Source organism: Hibiscus syriacus, unplaced genomic scaffold (assembly GCF_006381635.1).
Source record: "Hibiscus syriacus cultivar Baekdansim isolate YM2019G1 unplaced genomic scaffold, ASM638163v2 tig00111059_pilon, whole genome shotgun sequence".
NCBI lineage: Eukaryota > Viridiplantae > Streptophyta > Magnoliopsida > Malvales > Malvaceae > Hibiscus > Hibiscus syriacus.
The window spans coordinates 1844396-1872215 of NW_024062966.1; the positions used below are offsets into that span (position 1 = coordinate 1844396).

General features: G+C 34.0%; 1 pseudogene; it reads right to left on the minus strand.

The window, feature by feature from the left end:
* LOC120151513 overlaps positions 1–15024 on the minus strand; it is a 30708-nt pseudogene extending 15684 nt beyond the window's left edge.
* Between the last annotated feature and the right edge of the window lie 12796 nt (positions 15025–27820).

The window sequence follows — 27820 nt, forward strand, 5'->3', positions numbered from 1 at the left end:
TTCAAAGTTCCTGAATTTGAAAGATATGACGGTACTACATGCTCTTCATCCCATATTACCATGTTTTGTCGCAGAATGGAAGGTCATGTGAAAGATGAGAAATTGTTAATTCGTTACTTTCAAGATAGTCTGGCAGGACCTACATTAAAGTGGTATACTCAACTGACCAAAGCCCACATTAAATCATGGAAGGATCTGGCAAAATCATTTCTAGAGCAGTACCGCCACGTTACAAATATGGTCCCTGATAGATGGACTCTCTAAAATTTAGAGAAAAAGAATAATGAAACGTTCAGACAATACGCTTAGAGATGGTGTGATACAGCAGCCCAAGTTCAGCCACCACTATCAGAGAAAGAAGCCACAGTGATGTTCGTCCACACTTTAAAGGCTCCCTATTTAAGCCATTTAATAGGGAATGCAACCAGAAATTTTGCAGATCTGGTTATTTCTGGAGAACTCTTTGAAAATGTCATGAAAAGTGGCAAAATTGAATCAAGTGAGGGGTCTAGTTCCAAAAGACCCATGTACCGAAAAAAGGAGAATGAAATTAACAATGCGAACACCTACAACAAGGATACCTCGAAAAGTGTTACGATAGCCCAGCCAAGGGTTAAGAAGGAGGAAACAAACACTAATCGAACGGAATCAATAGGATCTCACAGGGAAAATGAAAGGCTTTCATTTACACCCTTACCAGTACCATATGCTGAGATCTATGATTTGCTGTTAAAGGCAGATGTTATCCGGCCATATCCTTTAATTCTCATGCAACCACCATTCCCTCCATAGTATGATGTGAAAGCACACTGTGTTTATCATGACGGAATTACGGGTCACTCTATTGAAAACTATTTGGCATTCAAAAGGGTGATCCAAAATTTGATTAACACTGGAAAACTGGAATTCAATTCACCAGCTACGCCAAATCATCCATTGCCAAATCATGGAAATAAAAGCATGAACACAATTCAGGAAGAGAATAGAAGGAAAGCAAAAACTGATGTTTCTGAAATTAAATCTTCATTTGGTTGGATATTTCAACAACTCTCCATATCTGGTATGATTCAGCAATAATTCAAACCAAAGCATAATGAAGGTGAGAATTATTGCGAATATCATCAAGAAAAGAGACATGGAATTCAACTATGCCCTGAATTTAAGAATTTGGTGCAAAAACTGATGGATGACAAAGAGATAGAGTTATTTGAAGAAGAACCAGGGAAAAAAGAAGATGACATTTGCGTATCAGAAGATTCTAAACTTAAGCAGAGAACAAGTGATCCCGTGATTATCATTGTGAAATCATCTACAGTGAATCCTGCTCCAACAAAATCAAAAGTGGTTATCACAACTCCTTTATCATTTCCATATAAGGATACCCGCAGGGTACCTTGGAATTATACTACCAATGTTTCAATGGTAGGAGGATCTGTTTCTCTGGAAAAAACAGAAGAGAAAATACAGAGTGTGGATTCGATATCGGAATCAGTAAGTGAAGTCGGATTCTTTACAAGAAGTGGGAGGTGTTATTCTCCCAAAACATCAAATGCATCAGAACAGGCAGAAGCAAAGGGAAAAGTTACAGTGATACCTCAAAAAGTGTTTGATGATGAATCCCCACCAACAGTCAATGAGCCCGTAACAGAGAAGCAAGCACAAGAATTATTGAAATTTCTGAAACATAGCGAGTATAGTGTGGTTGAACAACTACATAAACAACAAGCGCGAATTTCAATTCTTGATTTGTTGATGAATTCATAAGTACACAGAAATGCCTTGATAAAAGTGCTTAATCAAACATTTATCCCTGGATATATATATCTCTCAACAAGCTTGACAGGATTGTGGGGTACATAGTTGCTGATAATTACATAACGTTCACTGATGATGAAATACCTGAAGGTGGAATGGGATCAGTGAAAGCTTTGAATATTACCACACATTGTCATGGCCATGTTTTACCAGGAGTATTAATTGATAATGGATCTGCTCTTAACTTGATGCATTTGGTCATACTTCAAAGGATGCCGGTGGATAAATCGCACATGAAGAGTTATCAGAATGTAGTGCGAGCTTTTGATGGCACTCAAAAAGAGGTATTGGGGAAAATGGAAATACCATTGTTGATTGGACCAGTCGTGTACAATATTGACTTTGTAGTAATGGATATCCACCCTACATATAATTGTCTATTGGGGAGGCCGTGGATTCATTCTGCAGGAGCTGTTCCTTCTTTGATGTATTAGAAATTGAAGTTTGTTGTTGATGGACAACTGATATGTGTAAGAGCTGAGGAAGAAATCATTGCTTTTGTAACAAGTGATGCTCCGTATATTGAAACCAATGATGATGCTCTCGAATGCACTTTCCGAGCTTTGGAATTTGTCAATGCGACCTTTATTGCTGAGGGAAGCAAAATTCCACATCCCATACTGTCTGATTGCACTAAGATGACTGTACGACAGACTTTAGGCATAAGAGCTAAAACTGGGAAAGGTTTGGGAAAGAATCTTCAAGGAATCTTAGTTCCTGTAAGTATGAAGATGAAGAAAGATCGTTTTGGGCTTGGATTTAAGCCTAATTTTCAGCAAAGGAATAAAGAGATGAAAAGAAGAGGTGAAAATAGAAGGGTAAGATTTGAAGGGAGAATAAATTCATTGGGAACGTATGTATTTCACTCATTTGAAGTCCACATTCAAATCCGAAGGACTGGTTAATATGGAACAACAACTGGTCGATGCTATTAAAGAAGAAAAGTTGACAAAATATAAAAACATAGTTGAGGAAGCTATGTAAGGATTATTTATCAACATGATTACAAATGACCACAAAACTGGCAAATACTTGGCTGGGATTCACTCTTTTCTTCCTGGTGAAACACTCAACAATTGGACTGCTGAGGATCTCCCTGTAATTTTTAGTATTAACTCAGAGTAATACTCAGAATCAACCTTTATGCTTTAGCCCAAGAATAAAAAAGTTTTTGTTATCTTGTAAGGGCAGTTATGTTAAGTTCACTTAATATCAAATACAAGAAGTTTTGTTAAAATTCTCAAATGGCAATCATTCTTTATACCTTACATTTTTTTTACATTTTTACATTCATTATTTTTCATTCTTTATATTTATTTCATAAATTTACTATATCCTTTCGGAAATATGTCCGACTTAAATTTGCAGGTATCACAATGTTAATAGCATGCTTATTCCTAAATTTAATCATGAGATAAATTTAGAGCGACCCATATGTTTGGAAGAAATCAATAAGTGTGAGGATGAAATAGAATGTGATGTTCCTACTGAATTGTTAAGACTGGTAAAAAAAGAAGATAAACACATTTTACCTCACAAAGAAGAGATTGAGACTATAAATCTGAGAACCAATGAAGAAATAAAAGAGGTGAAAATTGATACTACTTTGTCAACCCATATAAAACGAGAATTGATAAATCTACTTTAAGAGTTCAAAGATATCTTCGCCTGGTCTTATCAAGATATGCCTGGTTTAAGTACAGATATAGTGGTGCACAAACTTCCAATCAATCTAGAATATAAACTTGTTCAACAAAAGCTTAGACGAATGAGGTCAGAAATATTGTTGCAGATTAAAGAGGAAGTGATGAAGCAGATTAATGCAGGATTCCTACAGGCAGCTAAATATCCAGAATGGGTAGCTAACATAGTTCCAGTACCAAATAAGAATGGGAAAGTTCGAATGTGTGTGGATTACAGAGATCTTAATAAAGCTAGTCCAAAAGATAGCTTTTCATTACCTCACATAGACACATTGGTGGATAATACTGCAGGACATGCATGGTTTTCCTTCATGGATGGCTTTTCAGGGTATAATCAGATATAATGAATCCCGAGGACATGGAAAAAACAAAATTTGTAACTATGTGGGGCACATTTTGTTATAAAGTAATGCCATTTGGATTGAAAAATGCAGGGGCAACGTATCAGAGAGCAATGGTGACTCTGTTTCATGACATGATGCATAAAGAGATTGAAGTATATGTGGATGACATGATTTCCAAGTCCTGAACTGAAGAAGAACATATTCAAAATCTAAGAAAGCTTTTCCAAAGATTGAGAAAGTATCAATTAAAGCTCAATCTCGCTAAATGCACTTTTGGGGTAACATCAGGGAAGCTTTTAGGATTTGTAGTTAGCTAAAAAGGAATCGAGATTGATCCAGATAAAGTAAAAACAATTCAAGATCTTCCACCACCCAATACAAAAAAAGAAGTTCGAGGCTTTTTGGGGAGATTAAATTATATATCTCGATTCATTTCTCAATTAACCGACAAATGTGATCCAGTGTTCAAGATACTTCGAAAGAACAATCCTGAAGTCTGGAATGATGAATGTCAAGAAACTTTGGATATTATTAAGAAATATTTATCCAATGCCCCATTTTAGTATCACCAGTGCCTGATAGAATGTTAATTCTCTATTTGACAGTCTTTGAAAATTCGATGGGATGTGTACTGGGACAACATGATGAATCTGGAAGAAAAGAGAAAGCCATTTATTATCTGAGGACGAAATTTACTGATTGTGAAATTCGATACCCACCAATACAAAAATTATGTTGTGCCTTGGTGTGGGCTACTCGAAGACTTAGACAATATATGTTATATCATACCACTTGGCTGATATTTAGACTTGATCTGTTAAAGTTCTTAATGGAATCACCAGGTTTGACATGCAAAATGGCTAGATGGCAATTGTTATTATCCGAGTTTGATATTGTATATGTCAACCAAAAAGCGATAAGAGGAAATGTCATAGCTAATTTTCTGGCCGGTCGTGTATCCAAGGATTATCAGTCTCTGAGTTTTAATTTTCCAGACAAAGATTTGTTATACATATCCATGAATGAAGAAGTCAGAACAAATGATGAATCCTGGAAGCTTTATTTTGATGGAGCGACCAACGCCTTGGGAAGAGGAATTGGAGCAGTGCTGATCACTCCAGAAAATATTTATTATCATTTCACAAGCAGACTGGAGTTCTTTTGCACCAATAACATGGAAAAATATGAAGCTTGTGTTATGGGATTGAAGGCAACCATAGAAAGGAAAATTAAATGTGTCAAGATATACGGAGATTCATCGTTAGTTGTGTATCAATTACGAGGAGAATGGGAAATAAAAGATCCCAAATTACTGGAATACCGAAATTTTACCCTCGAATTAGTGAAAGAATTTGAGAAAGTCACCTTCAATTATCTTCCTCGAGAGGAGTATCAAATGGCAGATGCTTTGGCTACTTTAGCTGCTATGTTTCAGGCAACTAAAAAAGTTGATATGATGCCAATCAAAATGCAAGTATATGAAATTCCTGCACATTGCTATAGTGTGGAAGAAAAAGCAGATGGCAAGCCATGGTATCATGATATCATGCAATATATCAAGTATCAAAGCTATCCACAAAATGCATCTGAAATTGATAAAAGAACATTGAGAAGAATGGTTGCTGGATACTTTCTTGATGGTGAGACTTTGTATAGAAGAAGCAATGATCAAATACTGTTGAGATGTGTAAATACAAGCGAAGCCAGAAGCACCATTGAGGAAATCCATAGTGGGATATGTGGAACACATGCAAATGGTCTTTCCATGGCTAGAAAAATAATGAGATATGTATATTATTGGGCTACCATGCACAGAGATTGCATTGATTTTGCAAGAAGATGTCATAAATGCCAGGTATATGCAGATAAGATTCATGTATCTCTATCGCCTTTACATGTAATGACAACACCTTGGCATTTTTTATGTGGGGAATAGATGTCATTGAGGCAATCACACCAAAGCATCGAATGGACATTGTTTCATCCTAGTGGCAATTGACTATTTTACCAAGTGGGTTGAAGCTGCTTCATATGCCAATATTAAAAGGTCTACAGTTTACAAATTTATAAAGAAAGAAATAATCTGCCGGTATGGGCTACCCGAGAGAATCATTACAGACAATGCTCTGAACCTGAACAACAAAATGATGATTGAACTTTGTGCATAGTTTAAGATCAAACATGCAAACTCAATGGCGTATTGTCCAAAGATGAATGGGGCAGTTGAAGCAGCGAATAAGAACATCAAGAGAATCATTACGAAGACTACTGAAACTTACAAAGATTGGCACGAGAAGTTACCTTTTGCCTTATATGCATACCGAACTACTGTACGAACATCTACTGGGGCAACGCCTTTTTCTTTAGTCTATGGGATAGAAGCAGTCTTACCTATTGAAGTTGAGATCCCATCACTTCGAATCTTGAGAGAGGTAAAATTAGATGAGTCTGAATGGATCCAAGCTCGATTTGATCAGTTGAACCTTATTAATGAGAATAGATTGAAAGCTATTTGACATGGACAGATGTATCAGAAATGGATGATAAAGTCTCATGACAAGAAAGTACATCCAAGAGAATTCCAAGAGGGTGATCTAGTGCTGAAAAAGATCTTGCCTATACATAAAGATTTTCGTGGGAAATAGATGCCTAATTGGGAAGGGCCATATGTTGTAAAAAAGGCCTTTTCCGGAGGAGTGTTGATCTTCGCAGAAATGGATGGAAAAGTTCTGAGAAACCCAATAAACTCAGATTCTGTCAAGAAATATTAAGCTTGAAGAAGAAAAAAAATAAAGGAAAAAAATGAAGAAAAGAAAAAAAATGAAAATGAAAAATGATGAATATATATATATATATATATATATATATATATATATATATATATAGAAAAAGAGGGTCAAGATGAAAACCCGCAAAGGGCGTCTTGCAACCAAAGGAAGGATTTGAGTTGAAAACCTGAAAAGGTTGCTCAAATGCATGTTGATATTAGGCATCTGGCAATCAAACCCTCTTAAGAGCTTGATATTTTGGGAGAAACTTTACATCTACAAGTATTCTGGCAACGTTTGAGATCTTCCAGACATATGCTTACCTCAGTACTCTAAATCACATCAAGTTGATTAGTTTAGAAATACTTATGCTAATAATTTGTTGAATCATTTGAATTTTTATCATTTCTATGTTTTCCATAACTTTGAATATTTCTATATATTTATTATTTATTCCAAGAATATCTTTTTGAAATTCAATTTCTTTTGTTCGAAATTCAATTTACAATTTTTTATAAATATCTTGTAAATGGATTAACATAATCGTGAGACGAACAAAATATTTTTGGTTATTACTTTATGTTAATACTTTTAAGTGCATGGAATCTAAAGTAGGTCTTATCGACACTCGTAATCACTGTTGAAAAGCAAACAAGTTATGTCCATCATAGAGTCATTTGGAAGCGGAATAAGAGGAAATCTGTTCTCAATTGGCAGATTATGATTATAGAATTTTTTCGTGCAGTAGCACAAAAATACTTCGAATTTACAAATTTTGGTTCTACATCATATAAGTACCGTGACATTTCAGTCCAAACACCAACTGGAGCAAGTGCCACGTTCTCGTTGTAGAAATAAGGAGGCCCCAATAATATCTTCTGGAAGTGTTCTTTGAGTTATTTGATCTGGTTCGGTAGGAACCCTAAAACTAATCATTGGATTTGAAAGATGAACTGCATGATCATCTTTATTAAGAAGCTTATTTTCAAGATTCCTCTGCTTCTTCCTTTTCCAAAAATTATAGCCCAAGTTTTGCCTTTTCTTGTAATTGGGGTCATTGCATAATGGTTTCTTATCTTCTACCGGAATAAGTGTGTCATCAGCCTTAGCTTTTTGAGTAGCACATATAAAATCTGTCAACTCTGCAATTAAAGAATCCATACCACATCTTTCCATGGCTATTGAAGCTTCATCCTCTGAGTACCCCATTTTCGTCAAGTATAACAGTTTATTCTCCACATCAGAATCAGAATTCAGGATTTCCTCGGTATTAGAAGAACTATCAATATCTGTGAAATCATCCTGAAAGATAATTTCATAATCAGATAAGTAGTTATCAGAATCGACATGTTGCACGAGTGTGGACTTTTCAAGAGCCTATACCATTGAGTTTTGTTCTCAAGTGGTTTTGTGACTTCATACAAAAATTCAGGCATATCTATATCTACACTCTCTAAAGATAATAGATTCTTTTTTCAAAGAAGAAAGATTTGCTGGATTTCCACACAATTGAAGGAAGACCGAATTTACCACTTTGAAATCAAACAAAGATGAACTTAACATTTATGCATCATATTTAGACATTTACAATTTCATTCATTTTATCCATGTTAAATATTTGACAGGAATTTCAAAGATTTTAGCAAAGATTTGCATTCATCACTCGATGGATCAGTATTTCCGGAAAAGTTCATAATGAGAAGAACTCATCTAAAGAAGGAAGAAGAAGTTCATAATGAGAAGAATTTGTTCAACCTTTTGCTCGATTCTATCAAAGAAAGGGATAGATCAGCATCAAAATTTCCAGAAGTGTTCATAATGAGAAGAACTCATCTGAAGAGGAAGAAGAAGTTCATAATGAGAAGAATTTGTTCAACCTTTTGCTCAATTCTATCAAAGAAAGAGATAGATCAACATCAAAATTTATAGAAGTGTTCATAATGAGAAGAACTCATCTGAAGATGAAGAATAAGTTCATAATAAGAAGAATTTGTTCAACCTTTTGCATGACTCTATCACAAAAAGAGATATATCATTATCAACATTTCCAGAAAGAGTTCATAATAAGAAGAACTCATCTGAAGAAGGAGAAGAAGTTCATAATGAGAAGAACTTGTTCAATCTTACTTTAATTCATCATATATGAAGCCAAATTAACAACCCCTCTTTTGAAGATCAATATTTCCAAAAGAATTCATAATCAGAAGAATTCATATGAAGGAGAAGAAGTTCATGATGAGAAGAGCTTGTTAAACATGTTGCTAGATCTTATCACAGAATAAGATATTTTGTTATCCCCAGTGGAAAAATGGAAGAGTTCATAATGAGGAGAACTAATCCCAAAGAAGAATTTATTCAACATTGCCATCATATTCAAGTGAAGTCAAATGGATAAAAAAAATTTATTATCTTTTCGTCTTTACCCTATTCTTGTTAACACAAGAATGAGCAAAGAGGGGAAGCTGAAGATATTAATTTTTTATCCATTTGTTATTATTATTAAAATTATTATTATTATATTATTTATACTTTTATTATTATTATATTTATTATTATTATTATTATTATTATTAATAAAAAAATATTATTATTACATTTCTGGTCCAAACCTAACAAGAAACCCTAAACTCGATTAGGGTTTATATCTCAGCCAACCGTCGCCTTGTTTCTCAGGCGCTAGATCTAACTTAGATCCAACGGTCCAGATTTCACCAGCAGTAACCTTAAGGTTCACCAACCCTAGGGAGATTTCAACCGCCATGTTCCTCCAACTGATCCGTTGTTTCACCTTCAACCACTTCGTCGTTATGTTCCCCATCCAGCTGCTACCACGATGACCATCGCCACACCAAAGACTCCAGAAGATATGAAGACAGCCGCACACATCGCGATCTATGGTGAGTCACCATTATAGATCCGGTGACTCACCATAGATCCACCATCATTAGGGCTTATAAAAGCCTTTGAACCTGCGATGATAAAAGGGGAGAGGAAAAAAAAGAAAAGAGCAACCAACAGCAACACCAACAAGCAATAAAACCAAAGAAAAGAAAAAGAACTTACCCTTTAAGCCTCGATCATCGCCGGAAGCACCAAACGTCATCGGAGAACAAAAATACCGAAGGTATTTTCTTAGATCTACTCTGATTATGAGATTTTTAAGGGAAACTAAGACTAGTTTTGGCTTTGGGGTGTTTAGAGCTTTCTTGTGGGGTATTTTGGGATTTTTCGGCCATCGAAGACGGTGGCCTGCGACGGTGATCGGCGTCGGAGAACGGTGGCCGGCGCTTGTCGGACTTCCTCCGGCTAGAGGAAATTAGAGAGAGACGAGAGAGTTTTTAAACTCTCTCAGTTAGAGAGAGAATATGGAAAGAAGAGAATGAGAGAAATGGCTAAGGGCCGACCATTTTAGGGTATATGCGTAATATTAAACAGGTAAATTATATCCGCTGCCATCTCATGTCTGTAAAATTTTATTTTAGTCACTGAATTAAACTGGTGATCCTTCTGATTCGGTATTCAAATTTTATTTACATTATAATTTAGTCATTAACATAATTATATATATTTTAGGTAAAATAAAAGATTTAGTCCTTATAATTTTAATAATTAATATTTTAATCTAAATAGCATGTTTTAATTTATTTTAATTTAATATCCAAATTTAATATAAGTTCATTTTAGTCACTAAATTAATAATAAGGTAAAATAACAAATTTAGCCATGTAATTTTATTAATTTATGCTTTAATCCCGATTAATTTATTATGGTTAAATTATATTAATAATACTTATATTTAATAATTTAAAATTATGATTATTAATATTTTATAATCTTATAATTTTTAATCACTAACTAATATTTTATTACTATTATTAGATTAAAAAATATCTCAAAATCATAGAATTTCAAAAGCAAATATATGTAGGTCCAATATTGTTATTATGTCGGTAAGCTTCATAATTTTAATTAATTAATTAAAGTATGATTAATGCCACTAGTTATATTTTATAAATAATAATTAAGCAAAAAGAAAAAAATGGGTCCCATTCCTTTGAATATATCTGTATGCTATAAATTGAATTGTTAAACAATACAAGTTAGGTCCTATGCCCATTACAAATTCAAAGTTAGGTAGTTAATATATTATATATGGTATTAAATAAACTGATAATGCATGCACCTTTACCGCATGTGATAAAAAGAAATTTGTGATGTTGTATGTTTCTGTATACACCGATAATATTTTATATATGATATTAAACAATATTTCAAAATATCTACTTTACTATTTTAGATATAATATTTAATTTTTATTTTTATTTCAATTTAGTCATATTAACATATATATTTAATTAAATAATAATAATTATTGATTTTTAAATATAAAGAAATGGGTTGTCTTAAAGCACCTAGAAGTCCTTTTATGATATTCTTAAATAAATAAATATCCTATTTTTATAAATTATATATTAATTTATTTTAATTACTTTTAGAGAAATATTTTATTAATATTTATTTATTTTTTAATATTAAGAAATGAGCTGTCTTAAAGCACCTAAAAGTCCTTTTATGATATTTCTAAGTAAATAAATATCTTATTTATAAAAATAAAGATATATATATTTAATATATTTTCTTAAAATTATATTAATAAATTTGAAATAACAAGATTATAAATTAAATATATTTTTAAATTTTTAGATTTTCAATAATAGAGACAATTTATAATTAATGAGTACCAATTTTGGGCATTATACAGGTGCTAATCCTTCCCTAAACGTAATCGACCACGAATCTCCTTTTATTTCTAAAACGAATGAATTTTTTGTTAAACGCATATCAGTTTATCTTTTAACTGATGTTTTCTTAAAAACTCTTTTAAAAGATACATTTTAGGTGTTCAACTTACCTAACCCAAAAAGGTCGATGACGACTCCCAAAACATTTTTTAAATCAAAATCATTTTTTTTTATCCCCATTATTTTTCTCGCAAAGTAAAAATTTCGTGCCCGGGCGAAAACCGGTTACGACACTAGGCATTTGATTGATTAAATATGTGGCAGTTAATAAGGCTTCCTCCCATAAATATTTTGGAACATTAGTGGTAAACAGAAGAGAACGAGTAACTTCAAGGAGGTGTCTATTTTTTCTTTTGGCAATACTGTTTTGTTGTGGGGTGTCAACACAAGAACTAATCTGAACTATGTCATTTTCCCTGAAAAACGCACCCAAAGACTTAGCAAAAAAATCACTGCCATTATCAGATTTAAAGAGCTTAATTTTAGACCCAAATTGAGTGAGAACCATGTTATAAAATTGGGTAAAAACACCAGCAGTTTCAGATTTATCTTTTAGCAAATAAGTCTAAGTTATCCTACTGTGATCATCAATGAAAGTGATAAACCACTTACAATTATCAGCATTCTTCACCCGAGAAGGACCCCAAATATCACTATAGATCAAAGCAAAAGGGTGAGAAGGCTTATATGTAGAAGGAGAATAAGTTGATTTAGTATGTTTGGTAAGAGAGCAAACTTTGCAAGAAAAAGAATTTGGCCTTTTATGAATGAATAGAGCAAGAAAAACTTTTGCAAGATAGTGAAAACTAGGATGACCTAAACGATAGTGCCATAAGATAACATTATCAACTTTTTCTAAAGCGGTGAAAGATTTTGAGATTTTGGTTTTAGTAGAGGCAGGAAGAATGTAGAGACCATTATGCAAGCTGGCCTTACCAATCATCTTCTTCGAGTTCAGTGCCTGCAAAGTACAATCAATATCATTAAAAATTGCAGAGCAGTGCAAGTCGGTGGAAAGTTTACTAACGGAAACAAGATTGCAAGCCAGATTTGGTATGAAGAGGATATTTTTAAGTACAATCTGGTCATTGAGAATAACAGTGCCATGTCCTTCTATTTTGTACAAAGAACCATCAGCCGTTTTGACAGCTTTACCAAAGTTTGGAAAAAAATTGCAAAACAAATCCTTATTACCAGTCATATGATCCGTAGCATCAGAATCGAGGATCCAATTAGGGGACGACTGGGAGGAGAAAAAAACTGTAGCATGGGGTTTACCTTCTGGTTATTTCATGACCAGATTACCTTCTAATTGAGCAGCAGAACCAAAAAAAATTTCTGGATTTGAAGTGATCTCCGGAGTAGGAGAAGAAGTTGTGGACATTGTCTAGGTTGGAAAGAAACCGTAACCTAAGCTGATACCATGTAGAAATCAGAGTAATTCTCTGTAATTTCTTATTTTTTTCAATAGGACATATTACATATTTATATACAAATCATCTCTCTAAAGTAGGAAACTCTAAGAAAGGAAAAATACTAATCTTAGGAGATATGATCCCTTAAAATAAGGTATAGAATATTTACAAAATCCCTTAATTAAAGGATATTTACATAATCATATATTTCTATAATTCCTACAACTACCTATCACACAGCCTTAAACCTAACCCCCTTTCAAGCTCTATATGGTTATAAGCCTCCTACAATGGTTTGGCAAACATAAACAAATGTACAGTCTGTTGGGGATCTAATGCGTAGCAGGGAAGAAATCAAACAACTAGTGAAAATAGAGTTACAAAATGCTAGTAATCGCATGAAACAACAAGCAGACAAGAAACAATCAGAACAAGTTTTTGCAGTAGGGGATGAGGTTTACCTGAAATTGCAACCGTATCGTCAAACCTCGCTTGGCCTGCGAAAGAATATGAAATTAGCGGCTAAATTTTATGGGCCTTACAAAATTACAGAAAGAATTGAGAAGTCACTTACAAATTAGACTTACCAGAAACATCTCGCTTGCATTCAGTCTTTCATGTCAGTCTGTCGAAGAAGCATATTGGTGCAGTAGCAACATCCTCGACAGAGCCTTCTGTGGTTGATGAAGAAGGTCAATTTCGAATAGAACCAAATAAAATTTTGGGTAGAAGAATAGTTAATCGCAATAACAAACTAGTCACTCAGTTGCTTGTTTGATGGACTAACCTGGATGATTCGAATGACACTTGGGAAGATTACTCTGTTCTTCGAGGCCAGTTTCCATCATTTGATCCTTGGGGTCAAAGATCATCTCGAGGGGTGAGTACTGTCATGGTAGGAGGAGAAAGACGAGATCACAAAGAGGAATTGGGAGATGAGACGCGAGGGTTAGGGATTGAAGAGGAAGAATTGGGGATTGAGGCACGTGAGGGAAAGATAATTCACTTACCTTCTGAAGAGGATGAACCGGAGCAGGCTGAACCGGTCCAGGAGAAGTTGGAGTAGGCCCAAGATGAATTGGAGCAGCCCGAGTCCAATAGCCAATATTTGTAAAAGAGAAGAAGATAAATAAGTTGTTATAGTCTGTTAGAAAGGATAACCAGCTGGCAATCCTTAGAAAATTCTGTTAAGCCTTATAACTAAATAAAACGGGGATATGAAAATATTTTTCTTATGTTATGAATGAAAAGCATTTCCTTCTCTCTCTATTTCCTATTACCTATTTCTCGATTTCTCGATTTCTCTTCTATTTCTCTCAAACCATAATAATATGACGATAAAAGTCTTCAAGGAAAGGAACTTTGACATCCGTTGCTACACTGGTGTCATCCTCTGCAAGCAAAAAAAACATCAGACAAATCAACCAACACATGAATTTAATTGGTAGTTTCAAACTTGGTTTCTTGTCTAGCCACTAGAAACGGAACTGCAAGTTATATATTATAGTTTAACACAAACTATCAGGCAATGAAGCCAAATATGCAGAAATTATTCCTAATAATTTAGAATCAGTGAAAAATTATGCATACTGGGAAAATGACATAAGAAAGAAAATAAAGGGTTAAAAGACTAAAGAACAAACCAACAGTGTCAAGGGTCCGAAGAACCAAATATAATACGCAGACCTGCAAAACCACAAAAATGGAACAATTAAGATTAGAAAATCAAAACACTGAATTGTGTGTTCCAAGCATGGGATCAAGGTGTTGAATAAAGCATCAAATTGAACAATAATTAGTCCTAACATTAAGGATTAACTCCCAGAATAAGAATCATCGAAATCGACAAGAAATTTTAAGAAAACCCAGAAGATGCCATATAAAATTCAAATGATTAAACAGGGAACACAGACGCTAATTGCTAACGGCGTTTCGAAGCTTGGGATCAAGTTGTTGAATAACGACGGCGAAACTACGAGACACTTTGTGAAGCATGGAGAAACAAAAAGCCCAGTGAGGCTCCGATGGGATCTGTTTCTCGGCATGCCTGGAAGCCATCTTGAGCTTCAACGAAGGATAAAAATCATCTGGGTGTTTCACAAGTGCTCCCAAACTCCCCATCAAATGAAGATTTAAGTTCAAATCAGATCCAAAACCACAAAATAAAATCTGGGTATATGAGGTCTAATGGGGAAATACTAAATGGGTGCTTTTATAGTTTTAACTGAAACGGTGCATGGTTTTGGCCTATTTTTCTGGGGACCCTGACTAGCTAAACACTTTTCAAAGGTTATCTCTTTGAGTCAATCTTTTAGGGGGCGTTTGGATGGAGGTATTTAGGATTCCCGGTAGGAATATTTTTTTCCTAACCAAGTATACCTATATTTGGTTGAATATCATTTCCCAAGTCAAGGTAATATTTGTTTCCCATCCGTGAATATTCCTGGGAATGTTAATCCCTCACACCCCTTAGGTATTCTTTCATTCCGTGTGTTAAGGGCTAAAATACCCCTTTTTTTCCCGTTTCCATTGCGATATCTTTCTGTCTCTCTCTGCCATTTTCCTGATCGTTTACCATCCATTTTCGTGTGTTAAGGCCTCTGCAGTCATCGTCCCAAGCGAAGCTTCACGCCGTTGTCGCATGTTTGCAGACACCAACATGTATGTCTCTCTTCTCCTTCGCACTCTGCCATTTCTTGATCCAAAACCAGCAATTTGTGTGTCATTTTCGCAGCAACATACATTTTTAAAATATTTAGAATTTATCTCCGTTGGGTGCCATTTTCTTCTCTGTTTGTTGTTGTTGTTGTTGTTGTTGTTTGTTTCTGATTAAAAATCCATCGACTGTTGGGTGCCAGTTTCTTCTCCGTTTCTTCTCCGTTGGGTTACAGTTGTCTCATTCGTAAGGAATAAAAACCCTTTTTTCTTCTTCTTTTTTTTGGATATACTTTTGTTGTCTGGTCTATGAAAATGTAGGATGAAGATTGCTTTCTAATCAAAGCAAGTTGATATTTAAGCTTTACTCCAACTTTCTTTGGTTTGAGGCAAATCTAAAATCTTAGACCTGGCCATGTGAGGCTGGAGATAAAATTTTATGTTTTTCAAATCAGTTCCGATTGCAAAATCAGTAATTATTGCATACCATGGCTATGAAAAGTTAAAAAAATAATATTATATCAGTAAAAAATTAGAGAAGGTGGATTAGATTCCAAAATTTCCCCCCTTAAAATTGTAACCGCAGCTGGGATTAGGAACTTTTGGAACCCATCTTCTTTGGTTGATTCAATTTGGTCTGTTTGAGGTTCTTCAATTTTTATTTATTTATTTATTTTTCTTTCTTGATGTGTAGCAATCCTTTGCATTTTTGTGACACCATTAGGACCATGATAAGTGGTAAGATTACATTGAACATTATACTAATCTTAATCTTTAGGTAACTCCAAAACATTATCATTAGAACTGATTCCCTTTAGTTTTGTAAGGTTCTATTCCCCTCAAATGTAGTTTCTTGAAATTGCTTGTAGGAAATCATTCTGTTCATATATAAGCAGTAAACATTTATCATCTCTAAAATATGCTTATCTTGAATGCTAATTTGTATGGAATATAAATATGCTTATCATGTATGGAATAGAGTGGATATTCACCTTACTGTCCAGCCAGTAATGCAACATGTATTAGCTGAAATATTATCTTGAATAATCTCTCTTCAATTGCTCAAGTCCAATTAATTTAGCCGACATATAAATTAAGATGTAGATCATTCTATTCAAGGCATCAACAACCTTCTATTTACTTTCTACTTAAATTTTCATTATGGGTAGTGTGATTAAGTATGTCTTTCCAGGTTCAACAATCTTGTCATTTTTCCTTGCCATATTTGGGCCACTATCATATACTGTTGAACAAGAAAATAGCAAGTGGTAGTCATAGGCACAATGTTACCCCACATATCATCTTTATATACAAAGTTCCATAAAACTGCTAGTAAAAATCAATATGCAGAATTCGGTGCAGTGGTATGATTCTTGCATAGGGTACAAGAGGTCCCAAGTTATATGACCATAAAACTGGGAATTAAGTCAACTCCAAAAGTGGAATAATATAGAAGCTTAACTTGATATGCAGAACATTGATTGAACAGTCATTAACTGCCTAATTGTCCAACAACATCTTCCTTAAACCATTCTTGTACAACATTCAACTCACCAACAACTAAGCATATAGCCATATGACCATCCAAATTTATCAGATTCTTGAAGAAAAGAGCTAATGATTGAAAAGAAATCATGTTAAACATAAAAATTGGGTACTTCAGCTAGTAGTATAATTCCACTAGCATTCATCTAGCAAACAAGTTAGCGGAGAAAATCCAATCAAAATTCACAGGGACTTGAAGAAAAATAGATAACAAATAAAAACACATTCTATTAAACATCAATCATTGAACATGTAATCTAGTCGTATGATTCTCTATTCAAGTATGAGAGGTACTAAGTTCAATTCTGTAAATGCACCAAACCCTTTCTTTTTTCAATTTCCAAAATTTGCAACTGCAAATCAAATAATTGATCATCATAATCCAGCTTCAACTGGAAATCTGCATTGTCAATTGATTAAGAGTATACTGATAGATAAATTCAAGTGTGGCCAGGTGGATGTGACTCTTTTTCTATCATAATATACAAAATCCAAGAACTAACTTAACCCTAGGCTTGAAGCAGTTGGAAAAAAAATCAAAGAATGCTCCTGAAACACTAAAATATATATGTAGAAATTGAGAAATCCTCAGTCGAAAACATCCACTTACCTTGTACAAAAATCACGATAAATTAGTAAATAGTATAATAGAACAAATAACACGAGAAGTCGTTAAGGTCCATAGCAGCAACTAATAATTGGTTACTTGTTAGTTTATGAGGAGTAGGGCGGTCCATTTAAATTACTGGAAAATGGAGGAAGAATATTTTGTACTGCAGTTACAAAATGAATAATAGTTACATCTGCCAAATAATATTTTTTTATATTCACTATAAAAAATGAATCCATAATTTTGATTTTGAACTGTAATTTTGAATTTCATAATGTGATCATGAAACAGCAGGTGGCTATGATATGAAACTCACACCTTCTCATGCCAGTTAATTGCTACCTTCATTTCCTTGTGTATATATTATTAATTTAAATGTTAAAATATACTATCACTGATTCTTGAAAATCAAAATCAGCCAGAATATTTACATAAAATATGAAGAATATATTTTATATAAATCTGAAACGAATCATAATTGTAAGAGTGAGTGGAAGCTAATCAAATCCACGTTTTATAATATTGTTATGAATTGAATATAGTAGGATTGAGTTGGGTCATGTGGTCTCACAGGCAAATATTTGGGACACCAAGGTGTTTCACATCTGCATCACGGATGCTTATAAATTAAATAGTTTGAAAATATCATGTATCACAGGCCATTGCCAACCCTTCAATAATAGTTACATTAAAATATTTTGTACTGCAGTCCATCTTAATTATTCATTTATGTTAATTACATTAAAATATTTAGGGGTCACAGTATATATAGTGGCAGATGTAACTGGAAAACTTGAAGTGATTAATCTCCATGTTTTTCTTGTTCAACAATATATAATAGTTAGACTCTGTAGAAATATGAATAAAATTAGGTCTTATTTTGTACTGAATTTTGAATTATTACAGAAGTCAAAACCACCGAGACTGTTGAATCAGCTAAATAATCAGACGGAGTGAGTAGTTGTTTGATATTGTCTTTCATCTTCTAACTGCAGCCATGTTAAATTACAGAATTTTCTTGTGGTGCCAACTGCCTAGTTGTTTTTAAGGGTGAAACAGGTTGAGGTTTAAAAGCAAAAAAAGAAATGTGTGGCTACCTACTTGTTTTACAGTAACTTGCTGAACTGTATTGACATAGTTGCTCTTATATCATCATTTTGTTATGGTGCCATTTTTATTGTGTTCAATTATTTTTATTGTGATGACAAACAATTGTTCTTGTTAAATATTATTATTTTCTAATATTAAAATGTTTGTTCATAATAACAGTTATGGCTCGTTTACCGATGCAAAAGAAGACGCATATCGCCACAATTCTTATTTTACAACTGGAAATGATGGAGATTGTGTGTCATATGCTTATGGTTATTTCAGTTATTCTTAGAAAATATAAAAATCGACCTAAAATAACTTATGCACATGAAAGACTTCATAGACATAATATTAGATCACTTAATTTACATAAAATTGTATTTGAAAGTGATCGACAAAGTGTTGATAATTGTCGAATGGATAGGAGATCATTTATCAAATTGTGTCACCTATTACAAAGTCAAGGTGGGTTAAAAGAGAGTCGATATATGTCTATAGAAGAAATGGTTATTACTTTCCTTCATATTATATCCCACCATATTAAGATTAGAGTTTTAAAACGTCAAACAGTAAGATCTGGTGAAACAATTAGTAGAGTTCTCCATACAGTGTTAGCTTCAGTCTTGAAACTACATCCGATCCTTTTTAGAAAACCAGAATCGATACAAGATAATTCAACAAACGATAGATGGAAATGGTTTAAGGTATTGTATCATAATTCTGAACTTTCTTTTAAGTTAATTAGTAATGCTTAATACATAAATGGATAGTAATAATGCAATTTAACTTTATTTGATGAATATAGGGATGTTTGGGTGCTCTAGATGGAACGTATATTAAGGTCAATGTAGCTGCAATCGATAAACCTAGATACAGAACAAGAAAAAATGAAATTGCGAAAATTGTACTTGGTGTTTGCACACCAAACATGCAATTCATTTATGTTTTACCTGGGTGGGAAGGTTCTGCAGCTGATGGTAGAATACTCAGAGATGCCATTAGTAGAAGAAATGGTTTAAATGTTCCACAAGGTAAATTATTAGGTCATTAATATATATATATATAAAAGAATGTAAAATTCTTCCAAGTTTTGTATATTAATTTACTTTTTAAATTAAAATATATAGGGTGTTACTACTTATGTGATGCTGGATACACGAATGGAGAGGGATTTCTTGCACCATATAGAGGTCAAAGATACCACTTGAATGATTGGAGAGAAGGACACCAACCTACCACCCCCTCAAGAATAGTTCAACATGAAACATTCTCAAGCTAGGAATTGCATTGAGAGATGCTTCGGCATATTGAAAGCGAGATGGGCAATTTTAAGGGAAAAATCATTTTATCCAGTGAAAACACAATGTAGACTCATTTCAGCTTGTTGTCTTCTCCATAATTTCATAAGATCTGAGATGTCAATCGATCCTATTGAATCTGACTATACTGAGGATAGTAGTCATGTTGAAGAGATTAATAAAGTAGAAATAATCAGACATTGTGAGCCAAGCAGTGCTTGGACTGAGTGGAGAGACAAATTAGCAGAAGATATGTTTACTAGTTGGTTGGCGTCACGTACTTTAGGATAAATGTTATTTTATGTTATGTATGACTTCACCTTCTATTTTATCTAATGTTAGTGGTCATTACTTTCATAAATTTGACATCTTTATATTTTATGGCATAAACTTTATTAAATTTTCTGTAATTCTCTTCTATAAAATTCGAATTTTATTTGTTATGGATATTCATTACTTATGTCATTCACTACATTTGATTTATATTATGTTACTATTTTAAATTTCTTTTATGATTAGTATTGACGATGATGACATGTTTTATTATGTTATACATTTTTTATATACATCTTAGATTGTTTCGAAGAGAAATATGTCAACATCAAATATGGAATCTCAAAGGGGGGAAAAACCACCGACATCTAGAAAGGTTAAGTCTTTAGTAACTAAAAGGACATGGACTAAAGAGAAGGATGCTGCACTTGTTGAATGTTTACACATTTTGGCTGAAGACCCACATTGGAAATCTGATAATGGAACATTTAGATCAGGTTATCTATCTAATCTTGAAAAGATGTTAGAAATCAAGCTTCCAACATCACAAATTAGGGCCCATCCACATATTGAATCTAGAGTGAAGCTACTCAAAAGACAATACAATGCTTTATCTGAAATGTTGAATATTGGAAGTGGATTCGGTTAGAATGAAGAAGAAAAATGTTTAACTGCACCAAAGGATGTATTTGATGATTGGGTTAGAGTAAGTCTTTTAACCGACATCTAATCTTTCTATACTCTTTCTTATCTACTTATCTTTGTAAGATTTATTAAATTTACGATTTCATTATATTGTAGAGTCATCCAACTGCTGTTGGATTGAGAAACAAGTCATTTCCATTCTTTGATGACTTTGTTCATATATTTGGAAAAGAAAGAGCTACAGGAATAGCAGCGGAGACAGCAACTGATGCAGTGGAACATATTGATGTTGAAGACAATGCATTTATAGATGCATTACTTGAAGAAGATGGAGTAAGAGATTCTGAATCAAGAGAGGATGTTGGTGCTTCAACTTGCCAAACATCTGATGCCACTGCCTCTACCCCTGCAATGAAAAAAGTAGCTAGCAAGAAAAGGTCTCGAAGTGATGATGGGTTAACCGAGCTTGTACAAGAGATAAGTAAGTTTGGTGCTGCATACCGAGAAACTGCCAAAGAAATTAAGGATATTACTGCTTTATTGAAAAAGGAGGCAGAAGGAAATGATCGAAGAATGTCGATTTTCACAGAAATCATGAAAATTGAAGGCCTATCCAATGATGAAATGCTTACTGCAAGAGAGTATATTAGCAAAGATGCGCACAAGGTAGATTTTTTCTTTTCTTTGCCAAAAGAATTCAAAAAAGATTATGTGATTAAGCAATTAGTTGAATGCCATCACTTTAGATCATCCTTTTGACTGTGGTCCTTCTACAATTATGTCGATCTCTTTTTGATTATGACTTTAGAATATGGTCCCAACTTTTTTGTGTAGCTTGTCCAGGTATATGTCAAGCTTTTGACTTGGAGAATTTTTGTGTATATAATATAGCCAACATATATGATTAAGTTTAGAATGTCATGGCTATTATCTTTTGTAAGTCTGAACATTGTACAAAGTGTTGATGGTTAATGTTATACATCTTTTTGTTATGTAAGTTTATCTCATGATACTAAAATGAAAGTTTATCTAGTTACAGTGTTCATAGAAAATATTTGTGACAATGTATTCTTTGCTTTATATTTTATTTTTTTAGGTTTGTCGTACATAATCTTGAGCGATGACCTTAAAATATTGTTTTTGAGGTTTTTTTTATTGAGTTAAAGATTGATTTGCATATGTTTTTCCTTTGGATCAACAGTCTGGAATTTGTAGAATAGAAAGGCATTTGTTAGGATTATATTTCTAGCTAAATTTTTGCCTTGAATTACAGCCGATATATTGTGAATTCAGAAGGATTTGCAAATTAGTTGTGTTCTTTCTGTCATGTATAGATATGTGTGTGTTGAATTAATTGAGAAATTGGGTTGCTAGTAGAATACATATGTTGGTAATTTGTGAAAGTGTATATGATGTGGGAATGAATGTAAATAATAGTAATAATGATAACAACAGCAAGTAATCTGTTAAACTTGTTTTAAGTTTAGGCCGGTTATCCCATCTCCAGACACTCTCATTGGTTGGTAATCATTTAAAGGGGGCAATTCCTCCAAGCTTAGGGAATTTGAGAAACCTTGTGATGGTGAATTTAGGGAGAAATTCCTTAGATCATATCCCTTCTACTTTCAAAACTCTTATTCATTTGCAGTCTTTTGATCTCAGCATCTATTTCAAGCACAATTTTACTAATCTTAAGTAGCAACAAGTTTATAGGTCACATTCCAGCATCTATTTCAAGATTGCAGATTCATGTTTTTACAGCACTAGCAACATTGTTTTTACCTTTTTCCACTAGTAATTTCAAGCACAATTTTACTAATAACTATTACGGAAACAAACATTGTTTCAATATGAAGTTTTAACTCTATCTATGATAAATAAGTTATCTTTTTATTACTTACCAGCTTTGCATAACCATTACATTGAGACAATTAATGCTATGAAATAACACTTTTGTCTTCAGAAATGTCGACACAAGAAAATTTGAGGAGCACCTCTAAAGATGAAATCTTGTCATCATCACTACTGCTAATTCATGAAACTTTACTTTAAAGCAGAAAACTCGCTTCAACCTTCTCATGTCAAAGAAGACAATATAACATGATTTCCATTTTAACTAAATTGGTTTAAGTTAATTAAATTCTAGCTCCAATGAATACTAATTTTAAATAATGATTGAATATCAAGGACTTACATCTTCCGACAGACCCATTTTAACAACCTTCCTTTGCAACCTAAATTTCATAAATGAAATGCTTAATATCTAAAAATTAAAAATAAGAACCATCTGAATCACATCAGTGAGAAATGTGTACCCCTGTAATAGAGAGTTGTCTGCCAACTTAAACTCATGGAATTAAGCCAAAAAAGGCTAACAGAAGGGTCCTTACATGAATAAAAAGAAAGCAGTAGGAAGATGTTTAGGGGCATTAGGATCTTCTTTTCGAATATGATAATGATGAATGACGGTGAAATATAAAATTATAGACAATATGATTTTTAGTGTTATATTTTCTTACTTATTTGAATTATGTTTTTGTAATATAAATTAATGAGATAAATAATAATGATAAAGTATGCAGAATTAAGTATAAATATAAAAAGATAAATAAATAAATTATTGTATATAGAAGATATAATAAATATTATATCTTAGATAACAAAAATAATTTACATCTTTTTATTATTATGAATATCTATGAAGAATTTCCATAATATAAACATTTAGTTAAATGTTGATATAAAATTTTAATATATTTTTACATAAATTATGTAAAATTTAATATTAATTAAAATTAAAATAATACATGATATATTTAAATACTCAAGTAATATATTATCAACAAATAGAATTTTTATATAAATAATTTTTATTTAAATATTTAGAATTTCACTTGTTAAAAAACAAATATAGAACAAGGACAATTTGGTAAAATATATATTTCAGTAATCTTTTATTCCTCCAACCAAACACTGTAATCTTACATTCCTGCAAAACCAACCAAACACAGTAATGTAACATTCCCAGTAATCCTATTCCCTGGTAATCTTTTATTCCCATTGGTAATATAATATTCCGTGAACCAAACGCACCCTTAATTCATTTTCGACCTGGCTTTCAAGATTCCATTGACAAAAAGTCTGTGGCTCTGAAAAGTGTTAAATTTTCGGCTAAAGTGAAGTTTTTTGGATTTTGTTAATTTATAATTTACATTAAATTTAACAATTTGTAATATAAATTATTTTTTATTTATTATCTTTTTATTCTATGTTTGTATGAATAAATCTTTTATTTATTGAATTGAAAGGAGCCTAGTTCAAAACGATTAGAACAAGAAAACTAAAACTGGGTCCTTGGCGCTTTGGTGGTAGCATCTTGGAAAAGGTCTGAGACGTCTAACGGGGGTAGAGTATACTGAACCAGATCGAAATGATTCATCGGGGCAAGCTTTGCAATTCTATTGGCCACCCTATTACACGTTCTTGGAATCCATTCAAAAGGCACATCCCAGTCAAAGCTACATAGGTTCACTATCGCACGAACAAGTGAGAGTTGGTTGTATGAGGCGTTCATTTCAGTCACGAGATTGATTGCACGGGAGCTATCAAACTGGACGATCAGTCGGGTGCAACCAAGGTTCCAGGCAAGTAAGAGGCCTTCGTATATACCCCAAAGATCCGCTTGAAGGACATAGCTTGCCCCAATATTTTTGCTGAAGCCAACTTCTCAGGCTCCATCTTGATTTCAGATAACCCCTCCTATTCTACTTGCTCTACTAACGGTCGACACGACTCCATCAATATTCAAACAGGACTAATCAACTGGTGGTTTGGTCGAACCTTTATCCAGTACACTTGGCCTCTGTCTTCGAGTTAAATTTGTCGCAAAGCTATCGTAATACCTTGCCCAACTAATGCTCTGATGAAGAGTCAGACTTGGGATTGTGGCATACCGTTGAAGACATACTTGTTTCGTTGCTTCCATGATTGCCAGGTAATAGAGGCGAACAAGGATGACTGGGAGGGCTCACCACAGCTCAAGGGATTAGCAGCGTTAAGGTTGGTAGTCAACCAGTGGCGGAGGTCGCGGCTGTAGGTATCACCATGTGAAGAGGGAGACACAAACCAGTCCCATAATATACGAGTGTGTAAACAGTCTTTGAGGACATGCAGGATAGTTTCAAGGAAAGCACCACAAGCCGGACAGGACGAGTTATCTTTAAGGAAGCTTTTGTTGCGTTCATAGTTCGTCATTATTTTTTCTTTAAGAGCAAGCCAAATGAATAAGCGAACCCGTTGAGGAAGTCTAAGGGTCCAAATTCGTTTCCAAACATTATCAACAACGTCCCAATCAGTTTCAAGAAGTTTGGAGTGGGCGGATCAAACTTCAAAACGATGATCACTGCTCTAACGCCAAACTCGTCGATCTACGGTATAATGGGGGTCTGAGGGCTTGACATTAATTATAAAGGTGATGGCAGCAGGGCTGACATGCTGCTCCAGCTTAGGAACAACCCACTGTCCATTAACGTTGAGGAAGTTACAAGGACGTAACTCAATGTCAGTAGGGTTTAGAGCTAAAGCATGGTATTGTTGTATCATAAACTTGATCCATTATGGGAGCCTAAACCCAAACCCAAACTAAATCGATATCATTGCTTACATCAATTAGATGAAGATGTCATTGTTTACATTAATTTAGTTAGGTGAGAGTTAGATATTTGTATATTTTAATGGTTTAAATTATTTTATTTGTGCGGTGTAGGATTGTTCTTTAGTAGTATAAATACCCCTCTCCATTTAGTTTAATCATCAAGAAAAATTAAAAGCTTCTAAGTGAGTGAAGAAACAAAGTCTTATAAGAGTGAGTTGTAGTTCTTGTTTTTTGTAATATTTGTTTGAGTTTCAATAAAAGTTGTTTGTGTGAGTGTTTCATTTCCAACAAAGTGATATCAGAGCGGTTGGAAAGATTGAAGGTCTCGACGAGAGGAATCCGACGCCGCCAGAATTTTCTCAATCTGAGTTCTGACGCACCGCCACGCACTGCCGGAAGACTGCTGCAGAAAATCGAGTTGACTCACCGAGTTGAGCCGAGTCAGCTGAGTTGGAGCCCCTTGACCGCGTTATCCAAGTCCCTCCCAAGGTTTTTCGGCGTTCCGGATTCATCCGTGTAATTGGATTTTGCAAATTCTCATTATATTGAGAGATATGGCAAACGATATGGTACCATTCCAAGTTCCAACACTCAACAACAACAACTACAAATACGACAATTGGAGTATCAAAATGAATGCACTTCTTGGATCACAAGATGTGTGGGATAGGTTATAACGAGTTTGCGGATAATGATGCTTTTGCTACTCTTACACCAGACCAAAAGACAACTTTGAAGGATTCAAGAAAGAGAGACAAGAATGCTCTCTACCTCATCTATCAAGCATTAGATGATGATGGTTTTGAAAAGATTTTGAGTGCAAGCTCTAGAAAGAAAGCGTGAGAGAAGCTTCAAACCTCTTACAAAGGATCCAAGCAAGTGAAGAAGGTCCGTCTCCAAACATTAAGAGGTGATTTCGAATCCTTACACATGAAAGCATCTAAGTCTATTTTAGATTATTTCTCAAGAGTAGGAGTTGTTTCTAATCAATTAAAAAGAAATGGTGAAAAGTTAGAATATGTGAGGATAATAGAGAACATACTCTGTTCGTTAGATCCCAAATTTGAGCACATCATCGTGACGATTTAAGAAACTAAAGACTTGGAAGAAATGACGATCGCTAAACTCCAATGATCATTGCAAGCATATGAAGAGAAGCATAAGAAGAAGCATGGGCTTACTGAGCAACTCCTCAAGCTACAACTCAAGGATATGTATGAAAGCCAGCGCAATGATAGAAACCAACGTGGCCTAGGCATAGGTAGAGGCCATGGATGAGGTGGAAGTCGAGATCGTGGACGAGGCTGTAATTACAACAATAAAAATTTCAACAACAACTATGAGAAAGGAGAAAGCTCAACACGAGGCCGTGCAATCCAAACTCAAAGTATGAAAAATCTCAAATTCGATGTTATAATTGTCAGAAGTTTAGGCATTATGCTTCAGAATGTAGAGCTCCCAACAACAAAATTGAGGAGAAGGCCAACTATGTGGTGGAATAGGCAGATGAAAAAGAAACTCTTCTTCTAGCACAAAAGGAAACTGATGGTGGCCAAGCAAATTCCTGGTATCTTGACAGTGGTACAAGTAATCACATGTGTGGAAGGAAAGAAATGTTCGTGGATCTAGAAGAGTCAGTAAGCGAAAATGTTTCGTTTGGAGATGATTTCACAATAACAATGAAAGAGAGAGGTAACATTCTTATCCGTTTGAAAGATGGGAGACATCAATTTATTTCAAATGTCTACTATGTGCCCAATATGAAAAGTAACATCTTAAGTTTAGGGTAACTGGTAGAGAAAGGTTATGATATTTATATGAATAATTATAATCTTTCTATAAAAGATGATAAGAATAACTTCATTGCTAAAGTGCCGATGTCAAAGAATAGAATGTTCTTGATCAACATACAAAATGATGTTGCAAAGTGTCTGAAAGCTTGCTACAAAGATGCATCATGGCTTTGGCATCTTCGATTTGGGCATCTCAATTTTAGAGGTCTAGAGCTGCTATCTAAGAAGGAGATGGTGGAGGGACTACCTCACATCAACCATCCTGACCAGCTTTGTGAAGGATGTCTAGTCGGGAAACAATTCAGGAAAAGCTTTCCAAAAGAGTCAGAGATAAGAGCCAAAAAGCCACTTGAGCTCATCCATACCAATGTGTGTGGACCGATCAAGCCAAGCTCTCTCGGTAACAAT